We start from the raw sequence: 18,953 nt of genomic DNA on the forward strand, positions 1-18,953 counted from the left end.
TCTTCTCAAAGCTAGAACAAGCAATCCTAAAATGTGTATGGAACCACAAAAGACCCTGAATAGTCAAAGTAATATGGAAGAAGAAGACCAAAGAGGGAGGCATCACAATCCCAGACTTTTGCCTCTACTCCAAAGCTGTAATCATCAAGATAGCATGGTATTGGCACAAAAATAGACACATAGACCAATGGAATAGAATAGAGACTCCAGAATTGTACCCACAGAAGTATAGCCAATTAATCTCTGACAAAGCAGGAAAGAATATCCAATGGAAAAAGACAGTCTCTTCGGGCGCCTGGGTGGCTTCAGCCAGGTCACGATCTCGCGGTCCGTGAGTTCGAGCCCCGCGTCAGGCTCTGGGCTGATGGCTCAGAGCCTGGAGCCTGTTCCCGATTCTGTGTCTCCCTCTCTCTCTGCCCCTCCCCCGTTCATGCTCTGTCTCTTTCTGTCCCAAAAATAAATAAATGTTGAAAAAAAATATTAAAAAAAAAGAAAAAGACAGTCTCTTTCACAAATGGTGCTGGAAAACTGGACAGCAACATGCAGTAGAATGAAACTAGACCACTTTCTTACACCATTCACAAAAATAAACTCAAAATGGATAAAGAACCTGAATGTGAGACAGGAAGCCATCAAAACCCTAGAGGAGAAAGCAGGAAAAAACCTCTCTGACCTCAGCCACGGCAATTTCTTGCTTGACACATCCCCAAAGGCAAGGAAATTAAAAGCAAAAAGGACTATTGGGACCTCATGAAGATAAAAATTTTCTGCACAGCAAACAATCAACAAAACTAAAAGGCAACCAATGGAAGGGGAAAAGATATTTGCAAATGACATATTGCACAAAGGGCTAGTATCCAAAATCTATAAAGAGCTCACCAAACTCCACACCTGAAAAACAAATAATTCAGTGAAGAAATACGCAGAAGACATGAATAGACACTTCTCTAAAGAAGACATCCAGATGGCCAAGAGGCACATGAAAAGATGCTCAACGTCGCTCCTCATCAGGGAAATACAAATCAAAACCACACTCAGATATCACCTCATGCCAGTCAGAGTGGCTAAAATGAACAAATCAGGAGACTATAGATGCTGGAGAGGATGTGGAGAAACGGGAACCCTCTTGCACTGTTGGTGGGAATGCAAACTGGTGCAGCCGCTCTGGAAAACAGTGTGGAGGTTCCTCAAAAAATTAAAAATAAATCTACACTAGGACTTAGCAATAGCACTGCTAGGAATTGACCCAAGGGATACAGGAGTGCTGATAAATAGGGGCACATGGACACAATGTTTATAGCAGCACTTTCAACAATAGCCAAATTATGGAAAGAGCCTAAATGTCCATCAACTGATGAATGGACAAAGAAGATGTGGTTTATATTTACAATGGAATACTACTTGGCAATGAGAAATAATGAAATATGGCCTTTTGTAGCAACATGGATGGAACTAGAGAGTGTAAGGCTAAGTGAAATAAGTTATGCAGAGAAAGACAGATACCATATGTTTTCATTCTTATGTAGATCCTGAGAAACTTAACAGAAGACCATGGTGGGGAGGGGAAGGGAAAAAAAAGTTAGAGACGGATAGAGGCAACCATAAGAGACTCTTAAAAACAGAACAAACTGAGGGTTGATGGGGGGGTGGGGGAGAAGGGAAAGTGGGTGATGGTCATTGAGGAGGGCACCTGTTGGGATGAGCACTGGGTGTTGTATGGAAACCAATTTGATAATAAGTTTCATATTTAAAGAAAACAAGTTGTACAAAAAGGAAAAAAACAGAAAGAAAACAAAAAATAAAAGTTTGGCTATTTTAGATTCCTCATATAAATGGGATTCTATAGTATTTGTTCTTCTGTGTCTGGTTTATTTCTGTTAACATAATTTCCTCCAAGTTTATCCATGTTGTTGCAAACAATGGGATTTAAATCATTTTTAAGGCTTAGTAATATTCCACTAAATGTAACTACATTTTATTTACCCACTTAATTTTCAGTGGACATGTAGACTGCTTCCATGTCTGGGCTATTGTGAATAATTCTGAAATGAACATGAGAGTGCAGATCTCTGTTTAAGATACTCATTTTGTTTCTTTTAGATATATACACAGAAGTGGTATTACTAGATCATAGTTCTGTGTTGAATTTTATCATGCCCAAAATAAAAAAGTCTTAGAATGGAGAGTTGGCAAACCTTCATTGCTTGAAGGGAAATTTACTGAGAGCAAACAGACAAGTTTAGTTCTCACCATCTTTTTAATTATATATTCTTTTAACTTGAGAGAGAGGGAGAGAGAGTTCCCATGAATGGCAGGGAGCAGAAAGAAATAGAAAAGGAATCTTAAGCAAGCTCCATGCTTAGCATGCATCTTTATGCAGAACTCGATCCCACAACCCTGGGATCATGACCTGACCTGAGCCAAATTCTAGAGTTGGATGCTTAACCAACTGAACCATCCAGGAGCCCCTTAGTCCTTACGATTCTTAATCTATCAGCACCAATTGAAACTTTTGGCATCCTTTCTTCCTTGAAATGGTTTCTACACTTGGCCTCCAGGATACCACACTTCCTTTATTCTAATTCCTTCCACCACTGGACATTTTTCAGGCTCCTTTGCTGCTTCCTTCTCTTTTCCCTCCTTTGGCAATTTCCTTGAATCCTCCTTTCCTTCTTTTAAGATCTTTTGCACTTTAAATGAGTCAGTCAGAGAAGGACAGATATCATATGTTTTCACTCATGTGGATCTTGAGAAACTCAACAGAAGACCATGGGGAAAAGAATAGGGAAAATATTTACAAACAGAGAGGGAGGGAGGCAAACCACAAGAGTCTTTTACATACAGAGAACAAACAGGGTGGATGGGGGTCGGGGAAAGGGAAAATGGGTCATGGGCACTGAGGAAGACACTTGTTGGGATGAGCTGGGTGTTGTATGTGTGTCAATTTGACAATAAGTTATATTTAAAAAAAATCTTTTTCACTTTTATGGCGTTTTCATTCAAAATCCAGGTTTTAAGTAGTATATATGACTATGTCTCAAAAATTAGACCTTTATTTTACAGCTCTTTTTTGTGCCCTTGACTTACATTGCTTATGAATACTAAATATATTCTTTTTAAGAAAATTTAATGTTGATGTATTTTTGAGAGAAAGGCAGAGCATGAGCTGGGAAGAGGCAGAGAGAGAGGGAGACACAGAATACGAAGCGGGTTCCAGGCTCTGAGCTGTCAGCACAGAACCTGATGTGGAGCTCGAACCCACAAACTGTGAGATCATGACCTGAGCCAAAGTCAGAGGTTCAACAGACTGAGCCACCCAGGTGCCCTCAAATATCTACTTTTGAATGTCATATCATAACTTATGTGTAATATACAAAATATTGAGTTTATGAAATTTCCTCCATGTTTGTTTCTCTCCAAATAATCTCCATCTAATTTAACGAGAACTCAAATATTCTTATCACTTGGGAGAACTAACAAACAAAAAATAGTTAAAATCAACTTCAACCTCTTTCTCTCTTTCCTAACTTATCAGTCAGCAAATTCTATTGGATTTAATATATAGCTAGAATCCTCATCAGTTCCACTGCATCTATTCTGGTCCAAGTCAACATTATCTTTCTCCTATTTTATTATAATAGACTAGCTTCTAGATGTTTACACAATACAACAGTTTTCAACATAAGTTGGAACTAATCATTTCTTTGCTCAAAACTAAAAGCGTTCATCACCCTAAGTGTAAGGTAGAATAATTATAACATCTACGAGTCCTTTAATGGTCTTTGCCACCCTCCACTTCACCGCTTCATACTTTCCCTGTCAGTTATTCTGATCCTGACAAAATGATCTCTGTGTTCTCCTTCCAACCCAGCATGCAGACTCCCTCCTAATGGAACTGGCACTCGTTGTTCCCTTCAGAGGGAACACTACTTGTCCTGACATTTCACAGCTCCCTTGCTATTGCCTTGTGAGACCTTTGATAGGTGTCTTACTTAACTTTTTTAATTTCCTGGTTGCTCTGTATGCATGTTCTCGGTTTTATGATTCTCTGAAGCACTTTTACCATTACACAAAAGCATATATTTAATTTTTTCATGTGTTTATTAACTGCCTCCTTACCTGAAAATCTAAGTTCCACATAGGAACTATGGAGAGCAAACATTCGATAAATATCTGTTGAATATATGAAATATTTAGCGCCTTCCTAGATATAGACAATATATATTGTCACACACTGATAAAATATGGTCACACTTACTATTTCTTCAAAACGTACAGAGAATTACTTATAATTTTCCCCAACCAGATCTTGTTATTTCATATTTTCTTGTCAAACATATTAATATTTGAATAATATATGAATAATATATGTTGTATAAATATCTATATAAATGAATAATATATGAGTAATATATGTTGTATGAATATCTATAGAAATGTATTTATTTTAACTTTGGGGAAGCAAACTAATTCCTTTTCATGTGTTTAATAATAATTATTATAAAATATATGTGTAAAATAGTTATTGCAGTATATGGGAAGTTTAAAGGAGATTAACAAATTGAATGCCTAAGTACACATCACTCAGGTTAAGAAATAGAATATTTCCATTAGCGTGACCAGAAGTTTCTCTGTGCCTGTCAGATCATACTCATTTTACTCCCTACCTCACCCCTTCTCAGTGATAAAACAATCTTCAATTTTCCATTAATTATTCTCTTTATTTTCAAATAGTTTTGTCAGATATATGTTTAGGCTCAAATAATGTACTGTTTATATTTTCTTGTTTAAAAAATTTTAAATACACAATTGCATGATTTATCAGGGAGCCGTTTGAATGTGAGGGAGACATGGAGATAGATCAAGAGAAAATAAACACAGGGATGTGCTGAAGGTGATATAACAAGATAGGATGACCTTAATGGAACATGGTCATTAACAACGGGAAGGAAATGGAATAATCCAAAAATATTAATGGAGAATGGTCAAGGCGACTGAGTCTTAACCATCACCTTCTTATAACATGTTCTAGCTAACTCCACTTTCCCTCCTAGTATGTATATTCAATCAAGAGAATCTTTCTGAGCTTAGATATGTTGTCAATTCTGTCTTCACTGCTTCCTATTTCTAACCATTGACTGTGGATTTCATTCCTGCTCTCTGTCCCTCAGTACACAACCATTTAGAGGTTATTTTGTTTCTCATGCTTATCCTAGAGTATGGGCAGCAGTCACACTTTCTCCCTGCTCAAGTGATATGTCCCAATTCCCATCAAACTATCCAAAACCTTCAGCCTATGCGAGCATCCCCGAATTTTCCATTGCCCCTTTAAAACAAGGGTAGCTACACTATGCAAATATTCATCCTCAACCTTTTCAAATTGAATTACAATAAGAAATGGCTTGCAAATTTTGGCTGATATATGTATCTCCCTTACAAGATTGCAAACTACCTCCCATGGGAACCTAGCTCATTGCTTGCACATGGTCGGTGTGCAGTAGATGCTTAGTACATGGATAAAAGAATTACTGAATGAATGCCAATGGCACAGTGTTAGAACCCAAACAGATTTTCCCCATTGACTGGCAATGTAGGACAACTGTTCAAAAATTTAGTTTTGTTGCTGGATTCACATCATATATCCTTTGCTTTCTGGCCCTGTGATCCTGAGCAAGTTGGTTGTTTTCCCTGATTTTCAGTCCACTCATTTGTAAAATGAAAGATAATAACAGAGCCTACCTCACTGAATTATTATGAAAATTAGATGAGTACGGTGACTGGTATAAAGTTAGCAAAAAAATAATAAAACCTTATTATCAAAAGCTATTACATGGAATGGTATACAAATAAATCTGCTGGGTGTTGCTATTTTTAAATGTCACCTTTTTAAAACTAATTTGCTTGTAGTCATTTGTTTTCCTTGAGTGCAAAGAAATGTTTCATCTATCTGGATTCTTAACACACCTCTGCCAAATTAATTAGAAGAGATGTACCCTTCACTATATTAATAACCGCAAGTCATACTATAGAAATTTGAACGACCTTATTATTGCCTTACCAATTTTTCTTGAAATAGGCAGCAGAGTGTCTATTATACATAGAAGAGTTTCCTTTGAAACATAACTGTGGAAGCATTTTTCCTATTTTGTCTCTGCAAGAAATGTCTATTTCCTTCTCGAACACCACTTTTCATTTGGCAGCTAGGAAATAAAAGCGTACTGCAGTAATATATTTAAGCTTTTGGTCTGGTTCTGCATAATCTAATTTTTATACACTCTGAACAAATTGTAGCCACTTCATCAATGTCTTATTATTTTTTCTCTTAACAATGCAATGACAGTGATTAATTTCTAAAGACTGGTAAACAAAAACCTTACCTTGGAAGAGATTAAAACTGAGCTGCGGACTATGTGAGGGCTAACAAATTTATACACACACTAATGTATCACATACATTCTATGAATGGAGTGATCTGTATGCCTAAATATTCCTATAAAAAGAATAAAAAAAGTAAGGTAATATGGTCCACTAGATTTTTATAAATTTATTCCCTACTCCTGGTTACATTTTAATTATTACAAGAATGGATGTTAGTGGCCACATATGGTAAAGTTAATAATTCTAAAGTAATGATTTCAAAAGAAAATGAAGCACAAATAATTTATTCTTTAAATAATTTTCTGATAGAATACTTATTTACTTTACATTTTATAATTATACTAAATATATCTCTAATAAAGTCAGAGCTGAACTATTATCATAACAAATCAAGTCATGAACAAAACTGGCAGTTTATTTACCTGGCCTAATGATATTTTTCTTAGTTATTTTAGTGTTACAAAATTATTGTGTTTTATAAACAGCTCTTGATTAGGCATTTGAAATAAGCAATGAAAACTAAACTGATTTTTTTTTCACTATCTGAGGTATTTTGGTATATACCTAATCCATCATATATTAAAAAACCAAACAATAGTATTCTGAGATACCCCTGTTGCTAGAGGGTATGTACTGGTATAACAAAGAGAACAGTGATGCTTCAAAAAAGATTCATTTTTATTTTAAATTCTCCGCAAGACGGAATGAAGAGGGGAGAGAAAGGGAGGGAGAGAAAGGGAGGAAAGGAGGAAGGAAGAAAGAAAAAGGAGAGGAAGTGAGAAAAGAGAGGAAAGAAGAAGCTGTCTCTGGGAGACCATGAGCTCTATATAAAGACAAGTTATCGCCAAAATGAACTGTATGTATAGAGACAGAACAAGAATCCCAAATGTCCTCCAGGATGTCAAATGAAAATTAGGTATGAAATCTCAACTTAAAATTTTTTTAATGTTTGTTTATTTATTTATTTATTTATTTATTTTAGGGAGAGAGAGAAGGAGACCGAATCTGAGGCTGGCTCCAGGCTCCAAGCTATCAGCACAGAGCCTGACACAGGGCTCAAACTCATGACCCTGAGATCATGACCCAAGCTGTAGTTATTTGCTTAACTGACTGAGTCATGTAGGTGCCCCTGAAATCTCCACTTTGAACAAACTATTACAGAAAACTTAAGCAAGAAGTTGGAAGATGTAATCTTAGGTTCAAGCCAACCATGTGCTAGAAACATCAAGTAAAGCATGAAGAAGAGGTTTCAGGAAATTCAGTGAAGAGGCTCATCTCCTGGACACACAGTGGGTTCTTCATGGTTCTTCACTGAGGAAGACTTATACATATTTTATAAAAGAAGAATAAACATTAGAAACTGGAATTCTTAAATATCAGCTCCAGAGGTTAACTTTTATTTTCTGGAAGACAATAAACAAGTTGTCAAAATAATCTGTATGCTAACACAGTTAAGCTTACTTTATTAAAGGCTTTGACACATGACAATTCATTTTCTGACAGGGTAAGTGACTAGAGTACAAGCTGTGGACTCACAGATACTTTGAAGAAGCAGGTATTTGGACCACAATTCTCTTACATGCTTAACATTACCACTTCAACAATTTTGAACGGGGGGATTGAAGAGTGAACTGTAACTCACAGAGCAATCTCCCGCAGATATTTCCTCTACCTGGGCCAATGTCATGGCTGGACAGGCCCTCATGATTCTTATTATGGTTGCAGGATGCATTTCAGCAAAAATCATCGGGGAACTTTGAGGAACAAGATATGTTACTCAAAGGTCATGGAAAATATACAGAATACCTGAGGGCCACACAGTGAAGCTGATGGGGAGAGACAGAGTTGTGTGTGAGGGAGAGAGAGGGGGAGAGAGAGAGAGATAGATAGATAGAGAGAGAGAGAGAGAGAGAGAGGATAGGGGTTCTGCTTATTAGGGTCCATGGGTAGAGTGTCTAGGGTTTGCAGGTTCACATTTTATCAATGAGTTTAAAGCATAAGAGTGGGAATTAGGGAGCAGAAAGGGAGAAACAGAGTCATTCAAGCTGTCAGTTATCTAGGTTGCCCAGTGCTTTCTTGTAGAGGGAACTTCATGGGAGTGAGCAACCTAATTCCCTACCTGGTTGTTTTGCTAGTAGCTGTGTCATACAGGTGATAATGTGCATATTCAAGATGAATGGCTTTGAAATGGATGCTTCAGCAATCAAGAGCTTGATGTCGAGCACTGATAGTATAATACAAAAGCTTAATATTAGGCATTTACACTGCAGTGTTATAGTGCACTTGTGGGCCATATGAAGTCATTTATGTATACATAAACACAAAAACAATCTAGTTTGTACCATTGGGTTGATTCCGTTCCAATAATGTTTTCCTATGTATTTATGGAAACTTCCAGTGTGTTCATTCAATTATTTTATGTAGACTGCATAAATAACAATGATGCCTATGTAAAAAATACTTTACATTTGAATTAATATAGTTATTTTCCTAGTTTAAAGTATTGTCTTCTTAATTTTCTAGGTGGATGATCTATCTATTGTTTAAAGCAGAGTATTGAAGACTTCTACTATTACTGTATTATTGTCTATTTCTCTCTTCAGATCTGTTAGTATTGCTTATTATATGTAGGTCCTCTGAAATAAGTGCATATATATTTAAAACTGAGATATCTTTTTGATGAACTGATCCATCATGATTAATGATCTTTGTCTCTACCAGAGCTTTTGACTGAAAGTCTATTTTGTCTGATAGAAGTATAGCTGCCCCTGTCCTCTTTTGGTTTTCATTACATGGAATGTCTTTCCTTCCCTTCATTTTGAATCTATGTGTGTTCTTAAAGTTGAAATGGAGTCCCTTGTATGCAGAATATAGTTAAGTCTTGTTTTTTTGTTTATTTGTTTTTGTTTTTGAATTTGTTTAATGTTTATTTATTTTTGAGAGAGAGAAACAGAGTGTGAGTGGGGGAGGGGCAGAAAGGGGAGACACAGAATTGAAGCAGGCTCCGGGCTCTGAGCTGTCAGCACAGAGTCCAACGTGGGGCTTGAACTCATGAACCATGAGATCATGACCTGAGCTGAAGTCAGTTGTTTAAACAACTGAGCCACCCAGGTGCCCCGGGTCTTGTTTTTTATTTTAATTTTTTTTTAACGTTTATTTATTTTTGAGACAGAAAGAGACAGAGCATGAATGGGGGAGGGGCAGAGAGAGAGGGAGACACAGAATCGGAAGCAGGCTCCAGGCTCTGAGCCATCAGCCCAGAGCCCGACGCGGGGCTCTAACTCACCGACCGCGAGACCGTGACCTGAGCTGAAGTCGGGAGCTTAACCGACTGAGCCACCCAGGTGCCCCGGTCTTGTTTTTTAAATTCATGTAGCTACTCTGCTTTTGAATGGATCATTTAATCAATTTATATTTAAAGTAATTATTTCCATGTAAGGATTTACTAATGACATCTTATTGTTTTCGGGCTGTTTTGTTCTTTTCTTCTTCTTTTGCTGCATTTCTTCCATAGTGGTATGCTGTGATCCCTTTGTCTCTATCTTTTGTATATTTACTGTAAGCTTTTGCTTTGTAGTCACCATTGGGCTTACATAAAATATATAGACATGAAAGTTTATTTTAAGCTGATAACAAGTTAACTTTGATCATATAGTGGTGAACACATCACTATAATGGTAGGCTTGTGAATTTCACTATATATATTTACCGTTACTTGTATGTTTAATAATATCTTATTTTTAAATTATAAACTAGGCAGAGTAATATCAGTGCAAATGGCAGAAAAAGGAACTCTAAAACTATTTTCATCATAAAAGCAATAATAAAAGTGGGAAAAATAGAATGAAGTTTTCAGAACTCTGAAAATTAATAAAAGAATTGTAGCAATCTAGAAAGAATTTATTCAAAAGAAATGGCTAAATTTTGGTAAAAAGTAGGCTTTATGCTCTTTTAACATTTTCTATTCCAATATCTCCTTTTTATCTCTAAATTAGCCTTAAAATCAACAGAATACAATCAAGACAGAAACCATTATTCTGGCATTCACTGGAGGGAGAAAACAGGGTTATTATTCCCTTAAAGCTGCATTCACAGAAAATTGTCATTATTCATCCACTCTGGTAGTTTTGTCTGAGTCTATATGCAAGGCTTTCATTATTTGAGCTGAATCAGCATTCACCTAGGGTGAAAAGGCTTTTTTGGGAGACATTTGTTGAAACCATTTGTTGAACCCAAATTTATGGCTACTGGAGGTGGTGGATAACAGCTGGGGAAAACAATAGTGTAGCCAATAAGCTTAAAAGGAAAAACAGGGATTTGAGATATATATAAAGGCTTTGGAAAGTGCTAAAATATTCCTGAGAGTCTAGAAGACCGAGTATATGTTTAGGGCTGTGTACATGCCCAGAGCTATGTGGCATTTCTGGAACGATTTGAGAAGGTCTTAATCTCTGAAAGTGGGGATATGTACAAGATGGAAGTTAAAACTAAGTACGGCAGATATTTTAAGTGTATTTATTTATTTTGAGACAGAGAAAAAGAGCGAGCAGGGAGGAGTGGAGAAAGAAGGAGAGAGAGAGAGAGAGAGAGAGAGAGAGAGAGAGAGAATCCCAACTAGGCTCTCCACTGTCAGCACAGACCCCAATGCAGGGTTTGATCTCAGGAACATGAGATGGTGACCTGAACCAAAATCAAGAGTCAGAAACTTAGCTAACTGAGCCACTTAGGTGCCCTGCTAGGGCAGAAGTTTATTTACCTGAATGTTCAAAATTCTACAGCTCTCTCTCTCTCTCTCTCTTTCTCTCTCTCTCTCTCTCTCTCTCTCTCTCTCACACACACACACACACACACACAGCTCTTCAGCCAAGCCTGGCAGACTTATTGATTCCAACTGTAAAGAAATCTTTGTCCAAACACTAGCTGACAATGAAGACAAACAAGCAGAGACTTTGATGGTCATTCATGACAGAGAATATGGATTTTAGAGAATGAGTCAGAAAAACTACTAAGCAATCTCTTACTAACAATAAACGTAAACAACAACAAAAGCAAACTCTGGAGAAGATAGAGAATCTGATTATCAGACTAGTTACATTATATTATTTAAATTGTCCAATTTATAATAAAAAATGTAATACCATAAAAATAAGACCCATATACAGATAAAAAGTGATCAATAGAAACAGTCTCAGACAGCCTAGGTATTGGGTTTTCTAGAAAAAAAATAATTTAGCAATTTTAAATATGTTCAAAAACCTAAAGGAAAATGTACACAGAATGAAAAAAAATATTGTAAGAATTATGTCCCATCAAATAAAGAATAACAATAAAGACATAGAAATTACATAAAACAAAAAAAACTTGAAATTCTTGAGTTGAAAAATACAAATATAATGAAAATTTACTAGACGTGTCAACAGCAGATTTGAGCAGGTATTTATTTATTTATTTGTTTATTTATTTTTATTTGAGCAGATATTTTAAAAATTATCAAATTTGAAGTTAGGGCAAATGAGATTATTCAGTGTGAGAAACAGAAAGAAAAAAGAATATAGAAAATTAAACAGAACTTCAGTGTCATTTGAGTACATTCAAGTGTACTGGGACCAGTGTATTGGGGGTCTTATAAGGAAAGTAGAAAGAAAATAGGCAGAAAAAAAATTTTTAATGATGGTAAAAGTCTCAATTTAATGGAAAACAGTAATCTACATATCCAAAAAGCTATTCAAACTCTGAATAGGATTCAATAATGTTCACATCTAGACACATTGTAGTCAAATTGCTGAAAGGCAATGATAATGGAAGAATATTAAAACAGCAAAAGAGAAGCTGCTCATTCCATAAAAACATTTTCGATAAGATTAACAGCTGGTATATCCTTAAAAACCACGAGGGCCAGAAGACAATAATGTAATATATTAAAAGTCCTTAAAGAAAAAGACCATTAAGCAAAAATTTTATACCTGCAAAATTATCCTTCCAAAATTAAGGACAATTAAGACATTCCCAAATAATACAAAATTGAGAAACTGTGTCACTGGCTGAATTGACTGATAAGAAATATAGATGAAGTCCTTACAGTTAAGTAAAATGACACTAGAAAATAAGTTAAATACACATAAGTGAGAAAATAAAGAGTATTTTAAAGGCAACTTCATAGGTAAGCAAATACAAAATAAAGAATAAATGTATTTTTGTAACTGTTTTCCAATTATGTTTTAAAAAGATAACTGTGTAAAGCAAGAATTATGAATCTGTATTGATAAGCACAGAATAAATTAAGGATGTAATTTGTATTGCAATAACAGCATAAAGGAGGGAGGAAATAGATTTACATTTAAAAGATTTGCATATTATTGAAATCAAGTTGGTATTGATCAAATATAGATTACTTTAATAAAAGAAGTAGTAATATTTGACTAGGGAAATATGAAGACTAAGAAATATAAACAAATAGCAAAATGTTCAGATGTAAATCTACCTAACAGTAATAACATTAAATATGAATGGGCTAAACACTTCAAGTAAAATGCAGACATAAGCAATATGGATTCAACTATATCATCTGACTCTATGCAGCCCCTCCCCCACCACAATACCGCTTTGGATTTAAAGACACAATAGCTTGAAAGTAAATGAGTAGAAAATTATATCTTGGAAAGAGTGGATTTATTTATATCAGGTAGCATAGGCTATTTGGCAAATGAACAAAAATGTTAGTTACTAGCAATAAAGGAAAATATTTAGCAATAATAAGTCCATCAAAAATATCTTTAATGTATATGCACCTAATAACAGAGCCCCAAAATACATAAAGTAAAAGCTGATGAAATTTTAAAGAGAAATATACAAATCAACAATAAGAGATGGTAACTTAACACCCTAATTTCAATAATGGATAGGACAAGAAAACAGAATATCAGCAAGGAAATAGAAGACTTGTACAACATTACAACTAAGTAAACATAACCAACATATACGGAATACTTTACTCAACAATAGCCAAATGCACAGTCCTCTCAAGTACACATGGAACATTCTCCAGGATAGACAATATGTTAGGCCACAAAGAATGCCTCAATTAATGTAAAAGGGTAATATCATACAAAGTGTGTCCTTCAACCACAGTGAAATAAAACTAAAACTCAATAACAAAAGAAATGTGGAAATATACAGATATGTGAAAATTAAATAACAGCTCCCTAAATAAATAATGGATCAAATAAGAAAGCATGGTTGTCATTAGATAAATACCTTATTATTTTTTTAATGTTTATTTATTTATTTTGAGAGTGGGGAGAGGGGAACAGAAAGAGGGGGAGAGAGAATCTCAAGCAAGCTCTGCACTGTTGGTACAGAGCCTGGCATGGGGCTCAATCTCAGAAACCATGAGTGAGATCACGACCTGAGCTGAAATCAAGAGTCCAGTGCTGAACTGACTGAGCCACCCAGACCCCTAGATAAGAATTTTAATATGAGTGAAAACCAAAACATAAGATACCAAACATATGGGATACAGTGAAAGAAATGCTTACAGGGAAATTTACCACCATAAATGACAATTTTTAAAAAGATCTATAATGAATTAGTAACCTATGCTTTCACATTTAGCTAAAAAAACTGATAAAATGAACAATATTGAAAAATGTCTAGAAAATTCATAATAACTTTGAAAAGAATTTCTTTACAAAAAGTAAAACATAATAAATATAAAATAAGAATTTAGTATCTAGCTATAATATTAAATTTTTTTCAACGTGATTTAGTTTGTATCCTTAGACAGGTTTAAATTACTCAGATTGTTGCATGAAAAGGAAACAATTTAAAAATTTTTAAAAAGTAAACAATGTTATATAGAGAATTGGTAAAATAAATTATTGTTTCAATTATGGAAATTTATTAGAAGTTAAGAGAAAAGATTAAGAAAGATATTTTGTAAAGGTTAAAGGTCTTCATTTAAGCCACCAAACAAGTTATAATTGAATATCTTTATAAAAATATCAAAGATTAATTATGTGAAGTGAGACATTGCTCAATTAATGCTTCACATAAATTTTGTCTCCCAAAGCATCCACATTAAAAATAAAATGCTGTCAACTAATAGTCCAAAAAATGTCAAAGTTGTTGGTTCTAAATAGTTTTTAAAAATATATATTTAAATATAAATTTTCTTTCTATTGCTAAAGATTTCAGGTAAAAAATCTGAATGTAGGAATATTTTTTAAAAAGAAATTAATGTTGGGGTACCTGGGTGGCTCAGTCAGTTAAGCGTCCGACTTCAGCATAGATCATGATCTGTTTCATGAGTGTGAGCCCTGCATTGGGTTCTGTGCTGACAACTCAGAGCCTGGAGCCTGCTTCAGATTCTGTGTCTCCCTCTCTCTCTGCCCCTCCCCTGCTCATGTTCTGTATTTCTCTGTCTCAAAAATAAATAAACATTAAAAAATTATTAAAAAATGAATAAATGTTAAAAAAATTAAAAAAAGAAATTAATGTTTCCTTTAATGACTCATATAACTGAATGATACATTTTGGAAGTACTTGTGCTCTATTTTCTGTAGCAGACTCTACAAAAAATATGGATACTGTTTGTATTATCATTCAGTATATATGTATATATAGTATTGATCATGGCCACCCTATGGTACTGGTGATAAAAGTAGAAAACATTGAATTGAATAATTTAATGTTCTTTGTCATACTCACTGGTTATGCTCTGGAAAAGTAATCAAAGATACTACTGTTAACATTTGTTCAAGTTTATCCTGAAAGAAAAGGAATGCATGCAAGGAAATATTCAATAAACAAAGAAAAAGAAAAGGGTTTTGCTCCATTATTTCAACCTGCTTATGAATAAGCTAAATATAAAACTGAAGAAAAGGAAAAACTTATGTGACTAGACTAGACAGGTATGAAAAATTATGTGGAAATTAAAAAAAATTATATTACAAAAATATAGAAGCTACATTCTTCTAACTTGAATAAATATTCACAATATTTTAATTCTAATCAATAGTTTTCTGTAAATTGGCTGCAGACTAAAAGAAAATTTTGAAGGACATAGTGATATTCAAAAGTTAAAATTACTTTTCAATTTATTGAACATACCTTTGAATTTGATGTTAATAAAAGACTGGACAAAGGGGATAGTAAATTTTATTATCTTGGACAAATATAACATTTAATTATTAAAATAAATTAATTTTTACTGTTCATTTCTGTTACTATGTGGCCAATGAAATTGAGTGCACAAATTGAGATTAAGTATAAAGCACATACCAACTTTCAAAAACTTAGTACTATAAAAATGTAAGCTATCTCACTATTAATTTTATGTTGACCACAAGTAGAATAATATTATTTTGGACATATATATGTTCATTTATTTATTTTGAGAGTGAGAAAGAGCAAAGAAGGGTCAGAGAGAGACAGAGAGAGAGAGACAGAGGAGAGAGAGAGAGAATCCCAAGCAGGCTCTGCATTGTCAACATGGAGCCTGAATCAGGACTCAATCTAATAAATCATGAGACCATGACATGAGCCAAAATCGTGACCTAGCCACTGAGGCTCTCATAAGTAAAATATATTGTTAATATGAATTTCATTTGTTTCTATTTATTTTTATTATAGCATCTAGAAAATTTAATATTATAAATGTGCCCTGCAGTATATTCCTATTGCATAGCATTGATATATAAAATACAATTCTTTTCTTTTCCAAAAATTATTGCCCTGGTATTGATTTTCATCTTACTCAAGTATCATTCATGGTTTCAAGTATTCCTTAAGGATTGTCAGTGATACTTTGGTAAATTCCTTCATACATGGACAACTAACTGGAACCAGAGACAGAAATTATTTAAAATAGTTGAATTATTTCCTAAGATATTTTCAAGAATTCTCAACTTTTATTACCTCAAAAAGATGTTAATTCTGTTACTTTAAATATTATTCATTACTTTGACAAATAGTAAACCATCAAAATGGAAGTTCACAATTTGTAGTCATTTATTTTTTATAAAACTCCATAAACTGCAATTAGCTTTTCTGTTTTTTTTTTCTTTTTCCTTCTTCCTCTGAGCAGACATTAAAAGCATTTGTTGATAATGTTAACATTCTCCACAAGCCTCTCCCTTTAGACTTCTTGATGCAATTTTTATAAGCTTGTGACTTTCATATTGGTCCTTAGACAATGATATCCCTTCCATTTTGAGATATGTAATTGTTTTGTTTACTTCTGTGGGTTTTAATATAAAGTTTATAAAACACTACATGCAGTATTAAAGAACTCACATAGTACTCAAAATTGTATGCTGTGAGCTTAAAGGAAAACTCTTGGGTGAGCTATGGGACAGACTTATATTAACTGCCAGGAATACTGTTAGCTAACATCCTCTGATAGCTGTTAGTATCTTCAGGTCTAATATACATTTTCTATAAATTTTATGTTCTATTTTTGAAATCCCTTATCCACCCTGTGATGGTTAGTTTCTGTTTCAACTTGTCTAGGTTGTAGTTCAAACACCAATCTAGTTGTTGTGAAGGAATGTTGTACATTTACAGTAAGATTACTCTAAGTAAAGGAGATGACCCTCTATAATGAGGGTTAGGCCATATCCAATATGTTGAAAGAATTAAAGAGTATAAAATAAAGTTTCCCAGATAAGAAGGTCTTCCATAAGATTGAAGCATCAATTCCTGGCCTGCCCTACAGATTTTGGACATGCCAAACCCAACATCCATATAAGCCTATTTCTTCAAAGAAACAAATAATTATATTAATATATATATATGTATATGTATATATACATGTTATGTATATATGTATATATGTGTATATGTATATACAAATGTTAACATGTATATATGTATATATAGATATATTAATATATATGTATATATGTGTGTATATATACATATATATACATATACACACACATATATAATACTTAAGATAATATGTTTTATAAAATATATCATCTATATCTATGTAAATATTTCATATTGGTTGTTTCTCTGGAGTACACTGAATGACATATGCCCCATTAGTAATAAAGTTGTTTAATTTGTTCTTTTTTTGGTAAGGAAAGATTAGAACAGAAATATTGATTATCATATAATATTCCATTTATTTGTCATTGATTTTTTTTTTTTGATTTTCAAAATAATTTTGTTAAGTTGATGCCTTGAAATTCTATGTCTGTTTAAGATTTATTAGGGGCAGTACTTGGGGAGCATCTGGGTGGCTCAGTTAGATGAGCATCTCTTGATTTCAGCTCAGGTCATGATCTCACAGTTTGTGAGATCGAGCCCGCATAGGGCTCCATGCTGACAGCATTGAGCCTGCTTGGGATTCTCTCTCTCCCTCTCTCTCTACCGCCTCCCCCAAATAAATGAATAAACATTTTTAAAAATAGCAGTGCTTGGGGCACCTGGGTGGCTCAGTTGGTTAAGCGTCCTACTTCAGCTCAGGTCACGATCTCGCGGTCTGTGAGTTCGAGCCCCGCGTCAGGCTCTGGGCTGATGGCTCAGAGCCTGGAGCCTGCTTCCAATTCTGTGTCTCCCTCTCTCTCTGCCCCTCCCCCGTTCATGCTCTGTCTCTCCCTGTCTCAAAAATAAATAAACGTTAAAAAAAATTTTTTTAAAGTAGCAGTGCTTGAAAAAATGTCCTATTAGAGCCCCAAATAATTTATTTTCAAAAGTTCTCTAAAAACTCCTTTGTATAACAGTGTTTATTTGTAAAGAGATAAACCTATGTACCCCTACGCTCTGTACCAATACCATAATTTGGTACTCTTTTTTTTAAATTATTGAATTCATCGTTCATATTTTGCCATTGAAATATATAATGTTATCTCACACTTCATTGTCTTAAGTATTCAAATAGGAAATTACTATTGTCTCAATCAAGAATATGGTGAAGCCCACCCACCATCTCAAGATTTGGCATTCTAAAATTTCAAAATGCAATTCAGACTCTTCGTTCAAGCATGAGTTTCTCTCTAGGTGTTTAGCATGATGCATGGAACATAGAGTAGTGGGATATTTGCATCTACATATTTTTTTGTGTTTTATTTATTTATTTATTTATTTATTTATTTATGTTTTAGAGGCAGCTGGCAACAATGTTGTTCTACTAGCAGAAGATAACAAATAATTGATATTCAAAGAGCAAGTGAAAAATAAGTATGAATTCAACATAAAGTATGATAAAAAAAAGTATGTGCCAAGTATAGCTTAATGTAGAAAATTTTTGCAACTGTTTGTGAAATTCTGACTGAACATGGGAGGTGAGGCTCAAAATGGGAGAAAAGTCTGAGGTGAAGGGACTCTGGAACTTTGCAATTAATAGGCTGAGGTGGAGTGGGATCTAGCTTGGGGTTGATCCTCAGCACAGATTTAGGGAGGTAAGGTGCTATTTCTGCCATATGATAGGAAAAAGAAGGCCAGGCAGCTTTGAATTTAAGATAGATGTGAGTGAGTCATCAAGGTTTATTTTCTGGGGGAAACACTGAAGTTGTTTGGTAGTAAAAATTAACTCATTAAAGTTGGGGTACTCAAACTCTGCATGTTTC

The sequence above is a fragment of the Prionailurus bengalensis genome, chromosome D4 (assembly GCF_016509475.1).
Source record: "Prionailurus bengalensis isolate Pbe53 chromosome D4, Fcat_Pben_1.1_paternal_pri, whole genome shotgun sequence".
Taxonomy (NCBI): domain Eukaryota; kingdom Metazoa; phylum Chordata; class Mammalia; order Carnivora; family Felidae; genus Prionailurus; species Prionailurus bengalensis.